This window comes from Thermobia domestica, chromosome 17 (genome assembly GCF_964235325.1).
Source record: "Thermobia domestica chromosome 17, izTheDome1.hap1.1, whole genome shotgun sequence".
Classification (NCBI taxonomy): Eukaryota; Metazoa; Arthropoda; class Insecta; order Zygentoma; family Lepismatidae; genus Thermobia; species Thermobia domestica.
In genome coordinates, this window is record NC_137470.1 from 64,714,399 (window position 1) to 64,727,374 (window position 12,976).

Below are 12,976 nucleotides of genomic sequence, written 5' to 3' on the forward strand. Positions count from 1 at the left end.
TTTCGAAACCATCGGTTTATATGGTGTACAGGGAGTCAACGGTGGTATTTCACTACAATATTCTTAAAACTTCGCGAAATTTTCTCTGTAACACTGCGTTTGCGTTATCGGCTGCCTATCCATAGAATCTTGTAAACTGTACTGCTGAGGATGGTCTACCCGCGGTTCGCCCACTTTATGACATGTACTTGGCAAACTACCTTGCTACACAGACGAGTCTATTGCTACCTTTGCCACTGGACACAATTCAGAACGCAACGACTTCGTGAGCGCGGCTTCCTGAGCAAGAGTTTTTCTACAATATTTGCAACTTGTTTCACTCGATTTTTCAATATACCAATGATGAAGATTTAGGGGGAGACTTCTTAAATTTCAAAAAAGGGAAGCAATGGAAAGACATCTCGAATTACTTCTTTAAAAATGTTTCCACTATTCAAAAAATATTGACATTTAAGATGAGGGGTTATTTCACCATGAATAATATAATCAATAACTAATTGCCATAAAAATCCATAATCGGCTTAAATAACTAACTTAAATAAACATGAACAATGAGCAAAACACTGAAACTTTAAAGTAGGGATTTCATAGCAGCACCGGACAATTTTTCGACCCGAAAAATCAAAAGGGAGAAAACAAAATGGACGAGCCCCACTTTGTGACGATGGGGCAGCTCTCTAGTTCCATCTTGCTCGTTTTCCCATATATTTGGAGAACTGCTCACGCTGACACTTAGCGGTTGTCACAAGAGATAAGTATTGTTAAACACCAAGAGTTACTTAGGAATAATGGGAACTTAAGTCTAGGGGATGAATAAAGGCTCTAGTTAATATTGATTGAATTTTATTTACGTGATTGATTAAGCAATTTACAGCTCATTACTTTGGTTGTTATTGAGAATTCACAATAGTTATTTTACTATCAACATTTCTCAGAGTATAGACGGCGAAATGCAATTATACAACTGTCATTCTTAATAGTGAGTGCTTTATGGTAGGGAGACAAACATAGTTGAGTGTGATATGACATCCCCAATACAAGAAAATGGTTCTATAAGAATCTGTGTTACGTGCCTTGCTGAGTTCTCTTAAAGCTGAGTGAGTCGATACTCCGACGGTCCTCGCCCTCACTGAGGGAACCCCTGAGGGCTGGCTCTCGAGTCCCTGAGGGCTGGGAATCCTCAGACTTTTAAAGGATATCGTGTCACACCCAAATGTCGTGGTGATCAGACCATAAATTGCGTCAGATTCCTAAATATGGAAACATATTGCCCGTTTTGCCTTCTCATTGGTTCTCACCGACTGCCGCACTCAGGATACGATACAGATGACACATGTAAACGTGTACAATATCCGACGCATGATGCAATGTCACGCGTTCAAGCATCCGTAAGCACTGACTAAAATTTCTATGTTACTGCGTTGTTGTGGTCATAGTTAAATATCAGGTATCCTGTTTTTGTATTATCAATTATCTTCACTGAGTAAGCTTCCTATAATATTGCGTCGTTGTGATAAAATCAATTATCTTCATCGTTTCCATATTTCCCTTCTCTTGTTGCTAACTCTAAGCAAACCAAGATAACAAAAGTGTCTGAATAAACCCATTAATTCAACTTTGCTCAATTAAGGGCAAAAGATAACCATATCTTAAATCTATCGCCACAGTTTGATTGTTAGGAAGTTCAATTGTCTGTTAACAGCTCTCAGCTACTTGTTAGTTGTCGTTTAGTGAATCATGAACAAAATCGAAGAATTGTTGATGCTGTCAGATGACGATGAAGAGATTGTTTAATACACAGCTACGCCTAGAAGACAAAAAATCATTAGACAACGAATCGATCACTTTGATAAGTGGACTGAAGAAGAGTTTTTTGTTCGATTTGGATTGACAAAAGACGGCTGTCGTCACCTGCAAGAGGAAATTCCTGACGAGATAAGAACTCAAACGGATTGGCAAGTTTTAGTTCGAGTTTATGCCAATTTTAGTATTGCTTTTTAGCTTGTAATGACAAACAGCAACATTTCTGTGTATATGGTACCAATGTATATGTATGTCTAGCTTAAAAATTGTTTATTACTTAAGTTTATGTTTGCCTTTACGATAGTGTGCCCCTAGACTACAACGTGTATAACAAAAAATGCCGGTACTCATTTCTGTTTCACACGTTGAGAGTAACGCACTTAACGTTTCAATTGTTGGCACAGATATTGTAGACACAAAATGAGGAATACGGGTTTCGTATTTTCCTGGAAAAGACGGTTAGGTGGCGCACGGACTCCTCCAAACATTTTTACCAAAAGTACCATTAACAGTATGTCAGATGTGTGTACAGGACATGAAGAAATGCAACGAAACTTAGTGTATGTACAATACACAAAAAATGAAAGAATGTGTTTTTTTTATTTTCTGTGAAGAAACGGGTTAAAGGTGCAAAAGAGCCGACCCCGAGATGTTCAAACTTGACGTCCGAAAGGTAAGAAGAAGTGAAGCGAAATGAATGAAATTTGGCACAGATACTGTAGACGTAAAATGAGGGAATACAGGTTTCGTATTGTCTGGAAAAAGCGTTTTGGTAGGGTACGGACCCCTTCAAACATTTTATCACCAAATACCAAAAGTACTAGTAAGAATATGTCAGATGTCTGTATAGGACACGAAGAATTGCAACGAAACTTTTTGTATGGACAATAAATAAAAACTAAACGAATACTGTTTTTTTTTTTTTAATTTCTGCGGAAAAACGGTTGCATGAGACAAAAGCTTCCATTCAAAATTTTGAAAGTTGATGACCGAAAGGCAAAGGGAACTGGACCAAAGTGAATGAAATGTGCACAAATATTGGGAGTGAAGATGAAAGAATATTTTCCTGAAGGAAAAAAAAGCTGTTTGAGGGGACCTTGGAGTTGATTGGCGGGAGGATTGAACCGAAGCGAATGAAATTGTATGTAAATATTGGATATGTAAAATATTGCCTTTCGTGTTTCACAAGTGTCGTGTCTCCATCCGATTTCTTCAAATTTGACATATCAACTACAAGCACAAAGACTATAGCGTATTTTATAGTATTTCAGTGGCCACCTTTAACCCTTACAATGTTTTTGCGCATAAACAAAAACATGTGTGGATTTATTTCCAATTCGGCATTGATCTGTGACACTTGAGACCTTGTTTTACATAGAGTCTATATAATATCTACACACAATTTTATTTGCTTCGGTCCACTCCATCCTGTGCTATTACGGTAATATGTACTTTTTATTTCGGATGGGGTCTAGGCCCCAACACTGAAAATATTAAAACACGTTTCATTTATTGTTTTGCAAATTGTCCCTACACGAAGTTTCCTTGCAATTTTCCATATTCTTACGAACTTCTGGCGTATGCTTAGTTGCACTTTTGATATTTTGCAATCAACGGTTTAGAAGGTCCGTGCCTCACTCAACCTTTTTTTAGAGAAAATACGAAACCCGATTATTTCATTTTACGTCTACAGTATCTGTGCCTAATGTCATTCAATTCGGTGCACTTCCTCTTGCCGTTTGGGTATGAAATTTCAAAATTTTGGGTGGGTGCTTTTGTCCCCTAAAACCGTTTCTCCGCAGAAAGTAAAGAAAATGTATTGTCCCTAAACATATACGCATTTTTTTTTTTGCGTATTGTCCCTACACAATGTGTCGCACCAATTCTTCATGTCCTTCAAGCACTTCTGACATACTGTTACTAACACTTGAAATTTCACGATCAAAATCTTGGAGAGGTCTGTGTCCCACCTAAACGTTTTTTTTTCTTTTCTTCAGGAAAATAAGAAACCCGTATCCCTCATTTTATATCTACAATATCTGTGCACAATTTCGTTCACGTCGGTCCATTTGTTTTTGCCTTTCTGGCGTCAACTTTCAAAGTTTTGGGTGGGTGCTTTTGCCCCTAAAACATTTTTTTCCGTAGAAAATAAAAAAAAACACGTATTCGTTTATTTTATGTGTAGTATCAACCTGGCAAATTTTTATCAAAATCGGAGTGTTACACTTTGGAAGTGTTACTTGTCAGTCATTGTAGAATTATTTTCCCTGTTCCTCCATCAATAGGAAATTTTCTGACAAGTATGGTGTCCAAATGGATTAATCGAGTTGCGGGATGAGACGTATTGCGACTGATATAGGATGTGGAAATATGTCTATGTGCAACGTTATAAGTGCAGAACGTCATAAGAAACGGAGTGGGTCAAAATTGATGGGAGAAGGGCTAGGCTAAGTTATTGAAATACATCAAATAAACTAAACCGTGAAAATAGTGTAAGATAGACAATGCAAACTGTGGCAGTTTCACATATTGACAAAAGAAGAATGGGCAAAGTAGATCACGAACCTCCGGCGCCATCTTGAAATCCGCCATTTTGAAATATGTGGTAATTTTGGAAATGGAAAGGTACTGATTTGTTATATCAGTTAGGCATGTTCTCAAAAGTCAATTATGAACTTTAGTGATTCTTATATGTACTTATTTGGATGATTTAGGATAATCTTCATAGTTATTTACGAAAATCTAGGAGATCGATACTCGTATGTAAAAATTTTGGACTATCACTAAAACAAAATGTAAATTGAACATATCCGAAGGCAAGAAAACTAACCGCGAAATTTGAAATCTAAGTTGTATATCATTCCATTTCACTGTCGAATATCAAATTTCACTGTTACAAAGGGATGTTCAAAATGTTTTGAACAGTGGTTACTATATTTTTTAACATACTTGGAACATTTAGTTATAAGTTGGTATATAAAAGTATATTCTTTTATTTACAGGTGAACCATAATGGACCGTGAAGTAGATTTCAGATTGCGACAATGGTCGGTGATGGAGTTCCTCTTCAAGACCGGCGATAACTCTGCCACATGGATTCCCAGGAATTTGCTCCCTGTTTATGGGGAGGATACATTGGATCGCAGAAGTATCCAGCGGTGGTTGCAGAGGCTTAAAGAAGGTGATTTCTCTTTACTGGACAATCCACGATGCGGTAGACCATCGACGGTAGTGAGTGATGTGAATAAGAAGAACATTAATCAAATCATGCAAAATGAAAGACGTGTGACAACACTACAGATTTCTGAAATGACTGGTTTGTGATTGGGTATTGTGTTATCAGTGGTACAGTCACCAGGGTACAGGAAAATCTGTGCACGTTGTATGCCTTGATTATTGACAAGAGAAATGAAAAGGATGATGAAAGATGTGTGCGAGGGTCTTATGACGACCTTTACTAGAGAGTGGAAACATTGTTTTCACGACATCATTACCCAGGATGAAACATTGTTGTTTTTGTCTGAACCTGAGAGAAAAACACATCTGAAGACCTACCTGCACGGTAAAACATTTGAAAGTGAGAAATGCCTTATTTCCTGTGTCAAGCGATGGTGTAAAAGTCAATCCCCAGAATTTTACCAAAGTGCATTTATATTATGGAAAGAACTTTGGACCAGATACGTCACAGCTGATGAAGGCTACCTTAAGTAGGCTCTGTGTATAGCTAAATGTTTCAGGTATGATCACAAAAAAAGAAATCGTTCTCCTCTTGCAACAAATAAAAGAAATAGAGACCACTGTGCAAAACTTTTTGAACATCCTTTGTAGTTTTGTTTGTAGATATGTAAGGTATTTCTTGTCCATAATACGACTAATAGTGCTAAAAGACTCACAAATCGAATTTAGTTCGTACCTATAGCATTTCTTACAATCAACGTACAATTGTAGTTCTCAGCCTTTCGAAAATTATGAGCCCCATAGACTGCTTCTACCATACAAATAATAGTATCAATAATACTACCTATCTTAACGGTAACCCACCGACAAATTGTAAGATGAAAATGAAAATCAAACCCTGTAAAATGAAATGAAGTATTTCATTTTAACGAACGACGATTATGCTCTTTAGGCTAAGGCAAACAATGATTAAGGCAAGTGAATGTTGATGAAACATATGATGGAATGAGAATATCGAAGGAAATTGGAGTATCCCGAGAAAACGTGCACACGATACGATGGTGTCCACCGCAAAGTTTCTTGGCGGGCGATCGAAAAAGAGGCCCCACGTACCAGGGGCAACCTGTTTACCACTGAGTCACCGTGTCCTACCCCAATCCCTAAGAGATGCAGGCATCCAGTTAAAAATAACTGACATAGAAGAACGTACTTACCGTTTTCGCATGAAGGAAACTCCACGAATCACACATTCTGACCGTTTGTACTTCTTGTATGTTGGTTTATCACACTCAATATTTAGTATATCGATACATCTGTCAGAATCAGAGTGTTTCCTCCAAAGTAGCGGTAGAGTGACTTAGTGATAAAGCGCTTACTTCTGGTGCGGGATGGACCTCGTTCGATCCCATACTATAAAAGTTTGTAGTGGATATCATCGTACCCGTGAGATTTCTCGGGATTATCCTGTTTTCTCCTACATTCTCATTTCACGAATTATTTCCCAAAAATTAGCCTCCATCTATTATTTCTCTCTATTATTGAATGTTATTTCAGTTTAGCATCCCTTCGGTAGCAAACTTATATGAGACATGGAACTACGGATTAACGTGAGATCTGAACTGCTTACGCTCCCGTCGCGAATCGGAGCCGGGTCTCCTATGCGAAAGTCGCACACGCTACCCCATAGCCATGCGTGAGCTTTCTGTCTTCATTATCTTAGAAGGCATAACATTTAAATTTTATCGACCTCATATAATTTCAGTTCTTCCTCGATAGCCAATTCTATACTGAGACAAAGTAGATCAATCACATATGTGCATCCTCCTCTTTTATAATTTTAATGATGTTCTTGTAACTTCGCCCGTGTTCTACGATTCCTGTTCGTTGAAATATTGTATTTAATTGTAGTTAACTTGCCTCAGTCAACATTTCATAAAATATCCAAATAATTCTTCAATTTCTTTGGGGTGACCTTTGTGCTGCCTTTGTACCATGTCGAGTTGTGCATTAATGGAAGCTATGGCCAAAAATAATATACATTTCCTTTCCCCCGACCGCGATCCGACATTTTGTTCTCGAGTTACGGCTGTTTCGGGCATTTTTCCTACAGGATTTTGGTTGGTCATAGCACCAAACGAAAGCATTTGTACACCCAGGTTTTCTTATCTTAATGTCAGGAATCAGCTCCCAAACGTTTTTAGTGCTGTTTTTAAACACCCTGTATATTTCTATCCTTTTTCTGATTAGCTTCTGTTTCCCAATCAATTTCTAGTATTTCCAAAAGAAACCAAAAGTGAATTAAATTCACTAAATCGCCTTCCCCTATGTTTTCTTCTTGTGTAGTAATTAGTACATATTTATATTGTAGTTGACACAGATTGCCAATATTGATTGAAATAACTAGCTAAAATGCTAGTAGAGAAATTCCCTCTTTAGTACAGAAATTCCCTCATTTCATCCTACCACCATTTTAGGCTGGATGGGATTAGGCAAGATGGGAATTCGGTCTTCACTAAAATGGCTGGCATTTTTATCTTGGAGATATAAGTTGCTGATTAATCGTTAGGCTAGATGGGATGGAGTCATCTGAAAATATAGGAGGACGGTAGGTAGTGGCATGACGTCACGCCTCCCCCTATGCCTATCTTTCCCCACTGTAATTTCTAAGGAACTGGGGGACGCCATACATATTTTTTGGAGATAGGGGTCGGGTCATCACGCATTCCCATGCAATTTTACCATTGCTGCTAACTATTAATTGCTGTGAGGACTAACGAAAAATATTATGTGGTAATAATAATAATAATACTAATACCACTACTACGACTGCTACTATTACTGATAATATTAATAATAATAATAATACCACTTCTACTACTGATAATAATAATAATAATATTAATAATAATACTACTACTACGACGACTACTACTACTCATAATAATAAAAAAAGGATTTAAATGATAAATATTTTTTGAACTTTCTATTACAATTCCTGTGGGCTTCCGTTATTTAGAATATATGTTTTTTATATAAGGAATAAAGGGGTTTCAAACAACAAATTGGGAAATATAATTTGTATAACAGAAAACTAGCCTTATCAGTTGTTTTACAAAGAACTAAACAACTGAGAACGGATCTTGTGTCTGTTTTTTTTTTTAACACGGTGTTACAAGGCAGAACAGTCACGACTGCGGGCAGCTTCTTTTTAACCTTAGGCAGCTTCAGTACTAAAATTAAGACTTCAATTTTGTAAATTTATATGTAGAGATCAGTCAATCACACAGGTTCTTTGCAACGTTGAATTTTACATGAAAGGTTTAAAACAAATTCCAAGGAAGGTTTAAAACGTTGTAGTTACTTCCCCTCTTTTGCACACTGTCTGAAATTTAACTTGTATACTGTAGTGAGTTTAAGAAAAGAGAATGCTGTTTTTTTGAAAAATGACATTATCAAAAAAGACTGACCATTATTACAATATATTAAGGATGAAAAATATTCATTTAACAGTCGTCGTACTTAGTTGTCTACACTGAAATTCCCATATTGTGCTTTCTTCTTTACTAATATGAGATCCGAACTTCTTCATGGCTAAGTGGCTAGCCTACACGCCGTTCGCGTGAGAGACCCGGGTTCGTTTCCCGGCGAGAGCTCATGTGGTTCAGATTTCACGATTAATCAGTAGGTCCCGTCTCATATAGCCTGCTGAATGGGACGATAAAATCAACTCAACTCATATTCAGCACCATAGAAGATATGACTCCGAGGGAAATGTTGTCCCTGGAATACCTCACAAAATCATCAACGGTACCCACCTAGACAGACAAAGCCCACCTAGACAGACAAAATAGAGAATAGAGGATTTCTCCTAGAAAATTGCTTTCTAGGGTAAGGGGTCCCACAGGCCAGTATCCACGGGTAGTCTAGGGGGTCGGACTCACCCTAAATTTTTACATGAGAATGAAATATGAACATTAAAGTAATCTGCCATTAGGATAATTTTGTTAGAAAGATACCAGATTCGACTCCCGGTGTAAGTTCAACTTTCAGTTCTATGTCATTTGCAGATTTCGTTGAAAAAACTCTAAACATATGCTATGACTAGTATGTTAACTATTTTTTTTAGCAGAATAAATAAAAAATGTCTTGCTTTAGACTTTGCCCTGTAATCCAGTTTTCCTGTAGGCGTGATAGTTTGGTTGGGAACGGTCTATCAGATTCAAGTTCCGAACCCACATTAAATAGACCATCCATTATAACCTTGGTGTTGTATAACTAACTGACTAACTCTATGGCCTATAGAACCCGGAGGTTCAATGCCGCGTTCACAAAAGCTACCCACTGACTTCTATCCTTAGCTAACTGTATCCAGTTTCTACTTTGTATTCAAATCTATGCGAGATCCATCATACTATTTTCGTCCCATCTACGCCTAGGTCTTCCTAATGGTCGTTTTACGATTGGTGTTCCAGTAAAGACGTTGAAAGCGTTTCTACTTTCTTCCATTCTAGCTACATGAACCGTCCACCTAAGCCTCCTAGATTTGACGACCCGAACAATGTTGGGTAAACTGTATAAGTTATGTAGTTCCTCGTTATGAAGTTTCCGCCATTCCCCATTCCTGTTCCTCTTGGGTCCGAATATTCGTCTCAGGATCTTGTTCTCAAATACTTTCAATCTATCTTCTTCCCTCAGTGTAAGCGACCATGTTTTGCAACCATACAGAACAAAATATTCACAAAAGCCTCGGACAAGGGATGATAACCTTGGTGTTGTATAAAAACAAAAAATATACCGATAGCTGCAGTAACATATACTATAGCAAAGAGATTTGTAGCTGGTTTTGAAATAGAGAAATGACAGTTCCCGAGCTGATTTAGTATTACTAGCATATATTACCAACTTGGCTGGGTTGAAATTAACATTAAAATGCACAACTTCGTATTTAATGTGTTTAGTACCCGTGAAATACGCTGGTTTCGTTTTTAATTTCAACGATTTAAACAACATCAGAAAGATCATTGATCATTTCGGTGATCTCAAAACTCAGGGATTCTATAATAATATTGGTCATTTTCGGTCATTTATATGTATATTTCCCCCTCCCCATGTTGCCGGCCATGTCATCGAAAGTGTCACTGTTCATCTCAGAGACTCCCCAAAATGTGTATTCAGCACTAATATCGGTTATTTTTCATCATTTTAATATCCCTTTCTCCGCCTCCCCCAAGTTGTGTGATTGAATTTGAATTTAAACGGGATCGAAAGTACCACTGGTCATCTAAGCAACCCAGAAAACTATAAATTCGACACTGATAGTGGCCATTACCGATCAGTTTTATATATCTCTTTCTCCCCTTCCCGCAAGTGGCGAAACTGATTTTGCATTTAAACCGTATCAAAAATGTCACAGTTCATCAGAATGATCTCGAAAACTATGGACTAGATACTAATATTGGTCATTTTTGATTATTATTACTACATATAGCTCTCCCTCACTCTCCACCGTGCTGCGACACACGGCATCAGAATTGTCACTGTTAATCTCAGCTACTCCTAAAACTATGTATTGGACACTAATATTAGTCACTTTCGATCACTTTAAAATGTTACCTTCTCAACCATCAGGGCTGAACTTGGATTGAAACAGCTTCATAAGTGTCACTGTTTCTTTCACCGACCTCGAAAACTATAGATTCAACACTAATATCAGTCATTTGTGATAATTTTAAAGTTTTCTTCCCTTCCCTACCCTTCGCTGCATCGTCAAATTGAATAGCCTAAAGCAATCCCTGTCGCTAAACTCATGTATGTTGAAAATTTGATTGAGATCGGTCGGGTAGTTCAAGATTGATCAAGTCACAAATGTAGTCATTTTTAATTCTTTACATTTATTTCCCTCTCCGTCTCTCATACGTTGTTTCGTCAAAGTGAAACGACAAAAAACACCCAAGGCCCAACCCCTACATATGTTGAAAATGTGATCGAGATTGGTTGGGTGGTTCAAAAGTTATAAGGTTTTATTAGCTTTTATTTATACGTCCCCCTCTCCTCTCCCTTCCCTAGAATGTACCGTTAAAGTGAAATTACGAAAACGTTTCCAGATCAAAACCTCATACATCTTGAAAATTTGATTGAGATCGGTCAGATAGTTCAAGAGTTATTAAGTTACAAAAATAGTCACTTGCAATCTTATATAAATTAATTTTTATATATCTCCCCCACCTTCTCCTACCCCACGGTGTTCCGTCAAATTTGAATCACAAAAACGATCCCAGGCTTGAACCTCATCTATGTTGAAAATTTGAACAAGATCGGTTGGGCGGTTTAGGAGATTTAGTCACAAACATAGTTATTTTCAATTTTATATATATATATAGATTGGTAGTGTCGAATCTAGATATTTTCCCACAGGGGCAACGTAAAATTTTATGCCACTTTCCACCAGCCCTCAACCCTTTCCAACAGAACGGCGCTTCGGATCCATCGCTTTTACCACTAGCAATCCTCAACATTGAGACTTTCCCAAATAGGCAGTAGTGGCTTCGATAGAAGGAAAAAGTTTGAAGGTCCGAATCAGGGCAGTAAAGAGAAGAGTCATCTTTTTTTAGGTACACAACACGACTAGCCGACGTGACGCCCACCATGGCACCATATAGTCATTTTTTTCTTTAATTTTCGATGAAGACCTGCTACGTATTTTGAATTGCGGAGGAATTTAGGTTGAATGCATTAACGTTACAAGTGCATCAGCATACTGGGATTGAAATTTGAAAGACGTTTAGGCCAAATTGAAATCTATAGGTGATTGTATTTCCTTTTTAGGAGATTTTACATTTTACTTTGGCAGCTTGTCGTCCCATAAACTGCCGCTTGGAGCGTTCGCCCCTTTCCCTTAGATCTGGCACTGATTATTGGATTTGACTGTGATCTGCACAGAAGGTAATGGCTTAGTTATAAACAATAATATAGCAAGAAACTAAAACGTAAATATAGTGAGAATAGTAACAACTCGCTGATTGTGCGAGCTATTTTTTCTTTTGTCTTCTCAGCTGATCTAATAGTGACTGTGCCGCACTCAAAGCACGTACAGGAGAGTTGACAACTCCCCACGCCAGCCCGCCTGAAACAAATACGAGTTAAAATTTTTGAGTGATTTTTCCAACCTACATTCAAGGTTTCTTTAAAATGACAAAAATTATATTCTATATTTTATGTTGAATTTCGCTTACAATATTTTGTTCTCCTCACCAAGATTTTAAGTTCAATCCCCTTCTTTTCTTTATCTTCGTTGCTAAGAACTAACGACCTTTTTTTTTACTTATTCGTGGCTTGATTTTGTTTCACACAGGTATTGAACTTGGAATTTAGATGTTGAGAGTAGCAGAAACATACGAGCTTGATATTCCTCCGTGAGACCAACATATACTCATCACTGAGTTCTGTTGCTCGTCCCTAGATGGCAATATAAAATGCAGTTACGAAAAACGAACAATTGATGATTTGAATTCCACTAATTTTACTTACAAATGTTAACCTACTGCGTTAGTACTGCATCATACGTTTTCCTAAGATACTGTAATTTGTCCTTAGCTTTTTCGTTTCTCTCAATTTCCAAGCGGAAGTAGACAAGATGCTTTTGATATTCACTAGCGCATGTTTCTTTCTATTTTAAATTTACGTACTAAATAAATTAATTTGCTCTAAGATATAGAAAACCTAATAATTACACAGAAGAAATTAATGCAATCATAAGTTTGAAATTCCGTCTTGTTTCGGCTCAAAAGGTGAAATAGTTTCCCAGATAAATCAAAGGGAAACATATTACAAATTCCAGCGGTATTCAGTCCTCTTAAGTGAAAACTGCCGCCTTCATTAGAATATTAATATGGGCGAACTATGAAATAAAGTAAACAGACACGCGTCATTTAGTAATAAAATTACATGGCGAGTGCATTTTATCTGATCCAAAGCAGTTATCGTCGAATATACACGA